This window comes from Dendrobium catenatum, unplaced genomic scaffold (genome assembly GCF_001605985.2).
Source record: "Dendrobium catenatum unplaced genomic scaffold, ASM160598v2 fragScaff_scaffold_716, whole genome shotgun sequence".
NCBI lineage: Eukaryota > Viridiplantae > Streptophyta > Magnoliopsida > Asparagales > Orchidaceae > Dendrobium > Dendrobium catenatum.
The window spans coordinates 22,205,389-22,215,650 of NW_021319178.1; the positions used below are offsets into that span (position 1 = coordinate 22,205,389).

Consider the following 10,262-nt stretch of genomic DNA (forward strand, 5'->3'; position numbering starts at 1 on the left):
ACACGTCAATTCTTTAAAATACAGGATACGGGTACGGCGCGGACACGGCATCATAATTTATAAATCATACATAAAAATTAAGAAAACAATCAAAGCATAATATTTGAAATTACAAAAAAAATGACAACAACATCATTTGTAGCCTTGTAGATTATAATATCAAAATATAAATAAGCATTAAATATCTAGTACAACAACAAAAGCATAAACATAAATTGTCTAGCACATAAAGTTTCAACTATTCAATAGATGGAATGATATGATTAGCTTCTTCAGTGGTTTGTCTTTGAACTTCTATATCATCTTCAATAAATATCATAGCTTTTAATTCAGGCTCATCAAGTGAAAGATTAGTAATTTCTAATATTCTCATTTCATCAAGAGACTCAAATGCATCTCGGAAATGAGAGAACTTTGCTCGCAGCCGCGGAAGTAAATACGACGTATCTTTTTTTTATTTCTTTTTGTTTTTCAATGGACACGTGTATCGGATACGAGTATCCTTTGAAATTAAATAGTATTTTAATTGGATACGTCTTTGGCGTATCTGACACGTATCGGTGGAGTATCGGAGGCGTATCCGTGTATCGGTGTATCAGATACAGCACGCCTTCATAAATAGGTGTATCGGTGCAACATAGGTTTTTATTGGAAACCGAACACATCTTTGTGACCGGATTGCACACAGAATAATTTCTCCATCGGGGTGTTGATGGGCATTTGGGAATTTCATGAATTAGACCTTGTCGACTCTATGTACTGGTAGACAAATGATCAGGTCCATAAGCTTTATGTTTTTGTTGATGAATTTCTTGTCTTAGACCATGAAGGCCTTATATGAACGTATAAAATAGATATTTTGATCGACACCTTGACCGTATATTTGTTTGATAGCTCGAGCCGTTTAGACTTCTATCTATATATATTAAAAGATCGGGCTCGAACTGAGGTTCATTTATTGACTTGAGCAACATCCCTAGGCATCACGTGTGTACCCATAGCAAATGAAACAAGCAAACCAATAAGAAAGCAAGATACAAGTGATCCTCTAATCGAGAGGAGGATAGTTTTCTCCCAATCTCTAGACGCTAGGTCTAGATCCCTCAAACTCCAAGAGAAACTCCAATCTAAGAATGCCTATCCCGTCCCATTACCTCTTCTATTTAAAAGCTCTCCACCACCCAAGCCCCTTCCTAAAAAAAATAATTTTCAAATAAATTTAAACCCATTGGGCCCCACATATAGGCGGCAATCCTTTTTAGGCATTAAGGGAGGCGGTTTTGAACCGCCTCCTGTAGAAAATTGTCGGCCCAGGTGGGGCTGGCTGAAGTGGTTCCTTCTAAACCGCCTTAAGAGGCGGTTCCTGTTAAACCGCCATATCAATACCGCCATTCCAAAGAATCACCTTGTCCTCAAGGTGAAAACAAGAGAACTGTTGTTTTATCCTCTCATATGGCTCACACGTGGCCTCGTGATCCGGGAGGTTCCTCCACTTGATCAACACCTCCTTAGTTCCATCTTTGATTTGGCAAACCCCTTCTAGCTCTAAGGGTTTCAGAACCACCTCTAAATCCTCAGTAAGTGTTGTTGGTAGCTCGGGACTAACTGTGTAGTCACCAATGGCCTTCCTCAATTGCGAAACATGAAAAACCAGATGTATAGTTGTTGCTAGTGGTAATTTCCGATATGCTATTGCCCCAATCTTCTCCAGCACTTCATAAGACCCAAAATACCTTGGAGCCAGCATTTCGTTCCTCATGTTGGCTACTGTCTTATGTCTATACAGTCGGAGCTTCAAGAACACCCTCTCCCCTACTTCAAATTGGATGTCCTTCCTATGCCCATCTGCCTGTTTCTTCATAATTTGTTGAGCTCTTAGTAAATGCCTCTTCAACAACTCTAGTACTCGGTCCCTCTCCTCTAAGTACTCCTCTACTGACGACATGGGGGTACTACTACTCCCAAAGTGCACCAAGAGTGGGGGATCCCGTCCGTACAACACCTTGAATGTGATCATCTGTGAAGCTAAATGAAAAGACGTGTTGTACCAATACTCTGCCAAGATAGCCACTTGGCCCATAGCTTGGGAGTCTCTGACACAAAGCATCTCAGGTATGTCTCCAGGCTCCTGTTGACTACTTCCGTCTAGCCTTCTGGCTATGGGTGGTAAGCTGTGCTCCTTTTTAGAACTGTCCCTTGTAATCTGAATAACTCCCTCCATAAATGACTAAGGAACACGTTATCCCTATCTGACATGATTTCCTCTGGTACCCCATGCAATCTGACCACCTCTCTAATAAATGCTGAAGCGACTGTTGCCGCGGTATAAGGATCTCTGAGGGGAATGAGATGAGCATACCTGCTCAATCTATCCAGTACCACCAAGATCATTGTGAAACTTCTGAATGGGGCAGCCCATCTATGAAATCCATAGATATCTCCTCTCAAACTCATCCTTGTAATCCCAACGGATGTAGTAGTCCCCCTGGTGACATAGCCAATTATTTGTTCCTCTGATAGATCTCACACCTTGCCACTATCTCCTCTACATCTCTATGTATTCCTTTCAAGTAAAGCTCGGCCGCAAGTCTCTTGTAGGTCTTCTGAACTCTTGAATGGCCCCCAACCGCGCTTCCATAAAATTCCTACAGTAAATTTGGAATGTGGATCGAGGTACGGGACTCACAAATCTTCTCTGGTACATCAGTCTATCTCCTTCTAATGAGTACCATGGATGGCTACCCTTTTTCAGCAAATGTGACTTGATCCTTACCAATTCTTCATTTCTAGCACTTTTTTTCCTGATGGCCTCCCAGTTAAGCATCAAAGGAACGAATAGTGCCACTGTCTGCAACTCCCCCATATATCTGGACAAAGTATCTGCCGCCTTATTCTCCACCCTTGGTCTATACTGAATCTCAAAATCATACTCTAACAGCTAGGAAAACCACCTTTGATGCTCTTCCATCACCATCCGTTATTCCAGCAAGTATTTCAAGCTTCGCTGATCTGTCCTGATAATAAAATGCCTCCCAAATAGGTAGGGCCATCACTTCTGAATGGCCAAAATGATGGCCATTAATTCTCTCTTGTAAACTGGTTTCAGCCAGGCTTTAGCAGTCAATACCTGGCTGAAATAGGCAATGGGTCTACGACTTTGCATCACCACTACACCCAGCCCGTACCTGGACGCATCTGTCTCCACAATGAAAGTCTGAGTGAAATTAGCAGGGCTAGGACCGGCACTGTAGTCATTGCCTTCTTCAAGCTCTCAAATTCTGATGTGGTCGCCTCCCCCCATAGGAACCCATCTTTCTTCAACTATTCAGGAAGTGACCATGCCATGGTGTTGTACCCCTTAACGAAACTCTTGTAGTAACCCGTCAGTCCTAGGAATCCCCTCAACTCCTTCAGGTTTTTTAGCACTAGCCATCTTATCATTGCTTCAATTTTGGACTGATCTGCAGCCACTCATTTTGATACCACATGGCCCAAGTACTCTACACTGTCTTGTGTAAAGAAGCATTTCTTCAAATTAGCCCTCAGCTGGTGCTCCTGCAGTATCTCTAACACCCATTTCAAATGATCCCAGTGCTCCTCTGTCCAGCTATAGACTAGGATATCGTCAAAGAATACCAGTACAAATTGTCTGAGATAAGGTTTGAAAACCTTATTTATAAGGGCCTGGAAAGTAGCAGGAGCATTGGTGAGGCCAAATGGCATCACCAGGAACTCATAATGTCCTTCATGAGTTCTAAAGGCAATCTTGGGTACATCCTCCATCATTTGGATCTGATGGTAACCTGATTTCAAGTCTATCTTAGGAAATTTATCAGCTAACAGCTCGTCAATGACTAGTATAGGAAACTTATCAGGTACAATTTCCTTGTTGAGGGCTCTATAGTCCGCACAAAAACACTAGCTGTCATCCTTCTTTTTCACCAACAGAACAGGGCTAGAGAAGGGACTGATGCTGGGCCTGATGATCTCTGCCTCCAGCATCTCTCTAATCAACCTTTCTATTTAATCCTTCTGGAAATGAGGGTAGCGATAAGGCCAAACACTGATGGGTGACATTCCCTCCTTCAATACGGTGGCATGCTCGTGCTCCCTCTGGGGTGGCAATCCCTGAGGTGGCAGAAACACCTCTTGGAACAGCTAAATGGAGAGGAGTATGTCTCCTCCCTCCTCCAATCTCGTTCCCTCCAAACTATGAAGTTCCACTAAATATCCTCTGCCTGCCAACTGAATGTCCCTCACCATCATTTTAAGAGAAATCAGGGATTTGGAAGACCCTGCATCTCCTTTAATCACTACCTTCCTACCATCCATCATCAATTCCATCATGAGTGTTCCCCAAATCACTTTGGTGTCTCCCAAAGTTTGCAACCATTTCATCTCTAGGATAACGTCTGTGCTCCCAAGCTCTAGTGGAAGAAAGTCTTCCCTCACCTGTATGCCCTGGATCGTCAGTCGCACTCCTCTGCAAATCCCCTGGCCTTTTTCCACCTTTCTCGTACCCATCATCACTCCATAACAGCCGGTGTCCACAAATCCCACTCCCAGTTGGTCGACGACCTGGGTGGAAATGAAATTGTGAGTAGCCCCACTATCAATCAGCATCACAACCTCCCTATCTTCTATCTCTCCTTTCACCTTCATGGTGTGATTTGTTGTGAATCCCACCACTGAGTTCAAGGAAACCTCGGTCAGATCCAAGTGTGGCTTCTCCTCCTCTGCCTCCTCCTGTGCTCCCTCCTCAGTTTCCTCGTTATCACAGACGGTGAGAACCTGAAGAATTCATTCCTTGCACCTATGCCCTAGCGTGTACTTTTCATCACACTTGAAGCACAACCCTTTAGCTCTCTTCTCCTGCATCTCTTTCTCCGTCAGTCATTTGAAATTTCCCCCGCTTCCCCCTCCTATCTTCTCCTTGGTGGCCTCTCGACTCCCTCTTGTTGACGGGCCTTTAGGTGCTATTTGAGTGGTCATCATCCTGTAAGTGCCCTTGGTGCTGCTACTCCTGGCTCCCCTCTCCAAACTCCTCTGATTTTTCACCAGTTGGGCCAACTTCATGGTCTCCCCAAGTTGCAGGGCATCAAAACATTTACTACTGCTCGGATCTCCGTCTTCAACCCTTTCATAAAATTTTCTTCCAATACTGTATCTGAGAGTCGCTCCACCTGCTTGCTAGGTGTTCAAACTGATTTTGGTAATCAGCTATTGATCCCTCCTATGTCAGAGCAAAGAATTGTCCGTAGAAGTCTCCTCCCCGATCGGTTTGGAAAAGCTCTATTATGCAGTCTTTGAATTCCATCCAGTTCCTGATCGGCCTCCTCTGGTCTCTCCACTGAAACCATGACAGGGCTTTCACTTTCAAGCACAATCCCACTGCTGTCAGCTTCTCTTCCTCCGTCAACCCATTGACGGCGAAGTATCGCTCTACTTTGTAATCTTCTCCTTCAAAAATGGGCATCTTCAACTTCCTTACCTTCTGGTCGCCCCCATTGCCCCAGATTCTCCCATAGTTTCCCCTCTCCCAAGTGCTAGGTGCACCTCATGTTTCCCGGTCTTCCCTTGCCCTGTCATAGCCAAAACCCCCTTCCAAATTTCCCCTTCTTTCTCCAAAATCAGCACCCGGCAGCCATAGTATCCCTCCTGGCGTTCTCCATATCCACTTCCTCTTTCTTCCCTCTCGACAGGCTCCAGATGGGGTTTTTTCCCTTTCCTTCCATGATTTCCACCACCTCTTCCTCCCTATGGATTTCCGAATTTATACCTTTTGCTACTGAAGCCGCCATTTGATTTTGAATTTCCAGCATTTTTTTCATCATATCTCGAAGATCGGCGACTTGTCCCTCCATTTTCTTGGTCGCCATCTCGATTGGAACTTTTGTAAATCCAAAAATTATGGATTTAGATTACAAAAACAGCACTTCGTCCATTTCCGATCAAAAATCAGTCGCTGAAATTTGCAAAAAACTGCTCAGGAACGGTTTCAAGACTTGCTCTGATGCCAATTTAATATGAAATACTTGAGTTCGCAAGCAACCCTAAGGGAATACTTGAGTTCGCAAGCAATCCTATCGTTAATTGGAGAAAAAGAGCGAGAATAGAGCAAAAATCTGGGCGTAACCAGCCCCAAAAATAATAAATTGCAATAAATGAAGCAAGCAAACCAACAAGAAAGCAAGATACAAGTGATCCTCTATTCGAGAGGATGATCGTTTTCTCCCAATCTCTAGACGCTCAAACTCCAAGAGACTCAAAGAGAAACTCCAATCTAAACATTGCCTATCCCTTCCCCTTACCTCTCCTATTTAAAGGCTCTCCACCGCCCAAGCCCCTTTCTAAGAAAAACAATTTTCAAATAAATTTAAACCCATTGGGCCCCACATATAGGCGGCAAGCCTTTTTAGGTGTTAAGGGAGGCGGTTTTGAACCGCCTCCTATAGAAAATTGCCGGCCCAGGTGGGGCCGGCTAAGGCGGTTCCTTCTGAACCGCCTTAAGAGGCAGTTCCTGTTGAACCGCCATATCAAAACATTTGCTTATCCTTCATTTATTGATATTTCTATTGTTAAGGATAGAAAAAATATCCGACTCCTATACTTAATCACATGCTGCATGTCAAGACTCAAGAGGAACAATCTCACATTTATTTTCATCAATAAAGTATTCCGTAATGGTAAACCTAAAGATGCATTGTCTGTCCACCTTGTATTCAACTTTCTTTTTTGATACACCACAATGATTATAACTTTAGGCATTCCTAGTTGTAGTCGGTTCACCAACACCTCTGTAATCTAGATCTTTTAGCTCATCAGAATCACTGATTGTAGAGTCAACTGCAAGATTGAATTGGATATTAAACTAGAAAAGCTCTTCCTTGACCTCTTTCGGGAGCTCTCCCTAGTACCTGATAGGAATGAGATTATAATTACAACTATTTAAAACTTCTTACCTGATGAGTTTTCTATTTGAATGCACGAACCAGTCACACATTATGTTGTTCCAGTAGGAGTGACTGCTGGGAATGCTAATGTAAGTGCTGAAAACACCGTGTAGCGTGTAAAATTAACTATTCTGATTGTTGTCAAGCATCAAGCAAGGAAAAAACTCGCCTAGATGAGATTCGGGCATACCTAATAATCAGAATGATTAAAGGTTCGTACGTTGCACTATCTAATCTCTTACACCTCAACCACCACAATCAACACCTATTTTGGCTTTGGGTCAAATTTCTGGGTGCAATTTCCAAAACTTTGAATTGCTATGGCCACACACGTTACAATGCAAGCAAAAAAAGACTTTCCCTTCTCTTTTTTTCTTCCCCATATCACCATCTCCTTTGGCTACTTCTCTACGATACTGATTATCTTTTATTTTTCATATAAGATTTCTCAGTTCCCTAAGATTTAACTCATCTCTTCGTGTCAATGGCTTTGGCAATTGCCTTTGTAATGGTGTTCAGTAGAAAAAGCTCCAACTCCTTTTAAATCACCTCATACAACCTAAGATGTACATTCAGGAAGACGGAGTTATCAAGTAGAGAGGCACCTAGGGAAATTACATATTTTTATTGTCATGTAATCAACCTCAAACTATTCAAGTTTATAGCAATCATTGCCATCAAGTCCACATATGTTGCTTGTGACTAATGAGATAAAATTGTGTCTTCAACAACCCTTTTAACCAATAACAAGATATCCACATCAAATTGTGATTCTGAGCCTCCAAACTCTAACAATTCATTAAGATAATTTGAGCTTCAATCGAGAGAAAGCATTTTTGTCTTATTGTTCTAATTTATTAAATAAAGAAATAAATTTCTAAATGCTCGATCCAATATTCAAATTTGTCAGCATCAAAAACTCAATTGAAAGTTAGCATCACCATTATCCACACCAACTTTGAATGAAACTTGTGACACTGAAGGTGACCATGTTCAACCATCATTACCATCCTCAAATGGCATCTCCAAGTCATAACTGTCAACACAAACCCTCCATCTTTTACAATCTTCAACTAAAAGAAGACATTAACAGATAAAAAATAAAGAAGGCTAGTTACACAGATCTGTTTGCCGCAATGTCTTCTTCATTTACCGGATCAATCTTCCAATGGATTAGATCAACTCTCAAATACCAAAAATATTATACCATACTCAAAGGTTCTCCAAAAAAAGAAGAGCTAGGAAAAGCAAAAAAAAAACAAGTTGGTAAAGAGGCTTCAATTTTTTTTGTCCAGAACTAAATTGGTCTGATAGTTGAATCAAAAAAAAGTTTTCCAATATGTGTCCACCTTACTACTTTCGAACCAAAATATAATTTCTTGCCGATTCCTGTAACTCTTCTTTTATATTGTGAAGCAATTTTTTTATCCCAAAAGTGCAGGAAACAATTGCTATTTGTTGTTTCCAACAGCAAGAAATAAAGAATGGAGAGGGGAACGGGCAGATCACCTATGAAATAAAAAAAATATTTTACCATACTAAAAGGTTCTCCCAAAAATAGAAGTGGTCTAGGAAAAGCAAAAAAAGCGAAGTTGGTAAAGAGTCTTCCATATTTTTGTCGAGAACTAAACTGGTCTGATATTTAATTCCAAAAATAGTTTTCCAACATATGTCCACCTTACTACTTTCGAACCCAAAAAAAAATTTCTTGCCGATTCCTGAAACTCTTCTTTTATTTTGTGAAGCAATTTTTTTTATCCTATAAGGGCTGAAAACAATTGTTATTTGTTGTTTCCAACAGAAGGAAATAAAGAATGGAGAGGAAATGAGCAGCGTTCATAGCAAGGAGAGGAGAGAGAATTTATATATACGCATGGAAAACTATGCTTTCTATTGATTCATTATTGGATATAAGTAGATGCAAAAAACTAGAATCTAAAACAAATTCTATACAAATATCTATTCAACTCCTAACTATAAGGAAACAAATACAAACTTTCCTAAGAGATAGAAAGGATAAATATAGCAATTTAAAATAAAATCCAACACATCCAAGCAGACCAAAATCTCTAAGGAACCCAATTGGCCCCATGCACTGAACAAAGAGGACGGTTCCTGCTTGTTTCAATACTACTGGATTAGGAGGGACTTAGTGAAATTCCCAGAAGAGATCCTTGGGACATGTTCCTGCATTTGACGGCAAAACTGTCGGTTAGAGGACACGTACCATGTCCTTACTGGCAAGAGATTGTTTGAGAATGGATCCTAGTAATATTTTCGACTAGGCATTTGGCTCTATGTGAGCTTTAGTAGTTTTCAATTTGTCCACCTCGGCAAACTGTTGCAGAGGGTGGATGGATTTTGCTTTAAGCGTTGAGATGGATAGTTTCATTTTTAAATATTTTTGGGATTTTGGGATTTTTGTGGAGTTTTGGATTTTTTTATTTTTATGGGTATTTTTGGATGGAGATTTGGAATATTTGAAACAGACTCTCGATATTTGAGAGATATTTAAAAATATTTGGTAACCCCTCCGTTTTAGATATGCATTCAACACGGCCATCATCGGGATTTTCGGGGTCATTTCTCTTTGTAGCTTAAACTTTATCAACTCAACCGAGCTATTGACTGAGGATCGGGTTTCGTAGGCTTCGTGCCTTTATTAGTGAATTCATATTGTTGTAGGCCTTAAAGGCCTAATATGAATGTTTTAAATCAAATATACCGGTCGCCACAACTTTATATTTGCTTAATGGTTCGAACCCTGTCGACTTCTATTGACCCGTTTAGAAGGATCGGTTTCGAACTTGAATTCACTTGTCAACCCGCGCAGCATCCCTAGACATCACGTGTGTACCAATAACACGCTCGTCGGGGCCCATGCTGGTTGAATTTGTACTTTCCCCTTTAGTCTACCTATGTGTATACAATTTATAGTGCACGTGTAGGGGTACTTTGAAATAATTGTAGACGCCTTCTGTCTGCTTGCATAGAAGTTGCGGATCCGGTGGCATGGCGTAGCAGCTTCTGAATAGAGTTGTTCGTTGCTTCGTACAGGTAGATTGTCGTGCACTACTCATTGCTTTCTACAGGTGGATCGTAGTGCACTAACTAATCTCCTGCCTTGGTTATTTGTTCACTCTACATTGGTTTGTTATTCATAATCAATGTGCTCTGCATCATTACTTACAATGATATTTAATGAAGAGAACTTTGGACCAACATTAGCAATCAAAGTGTATTCTTCCGTCATTTCCTTCTTTCATTATTCGTAGGTAGGACATGCTTGGAATATGTTCATCACAACCC

General features: G+C 41.1%; 1 protein-coding gene across 3 annotated transcripts in view; it reads right to left on the reverse strand.

The window, feature by feature from the left end:
• Window positions 1-10,262, reverse strand: part of LOC110101077 (protein decapping 5) — a 56,635-nt gene that overhangs the window by 25,556 nt on the left and 20,817 nt on the right. The window lies entirely within an intron of this gene.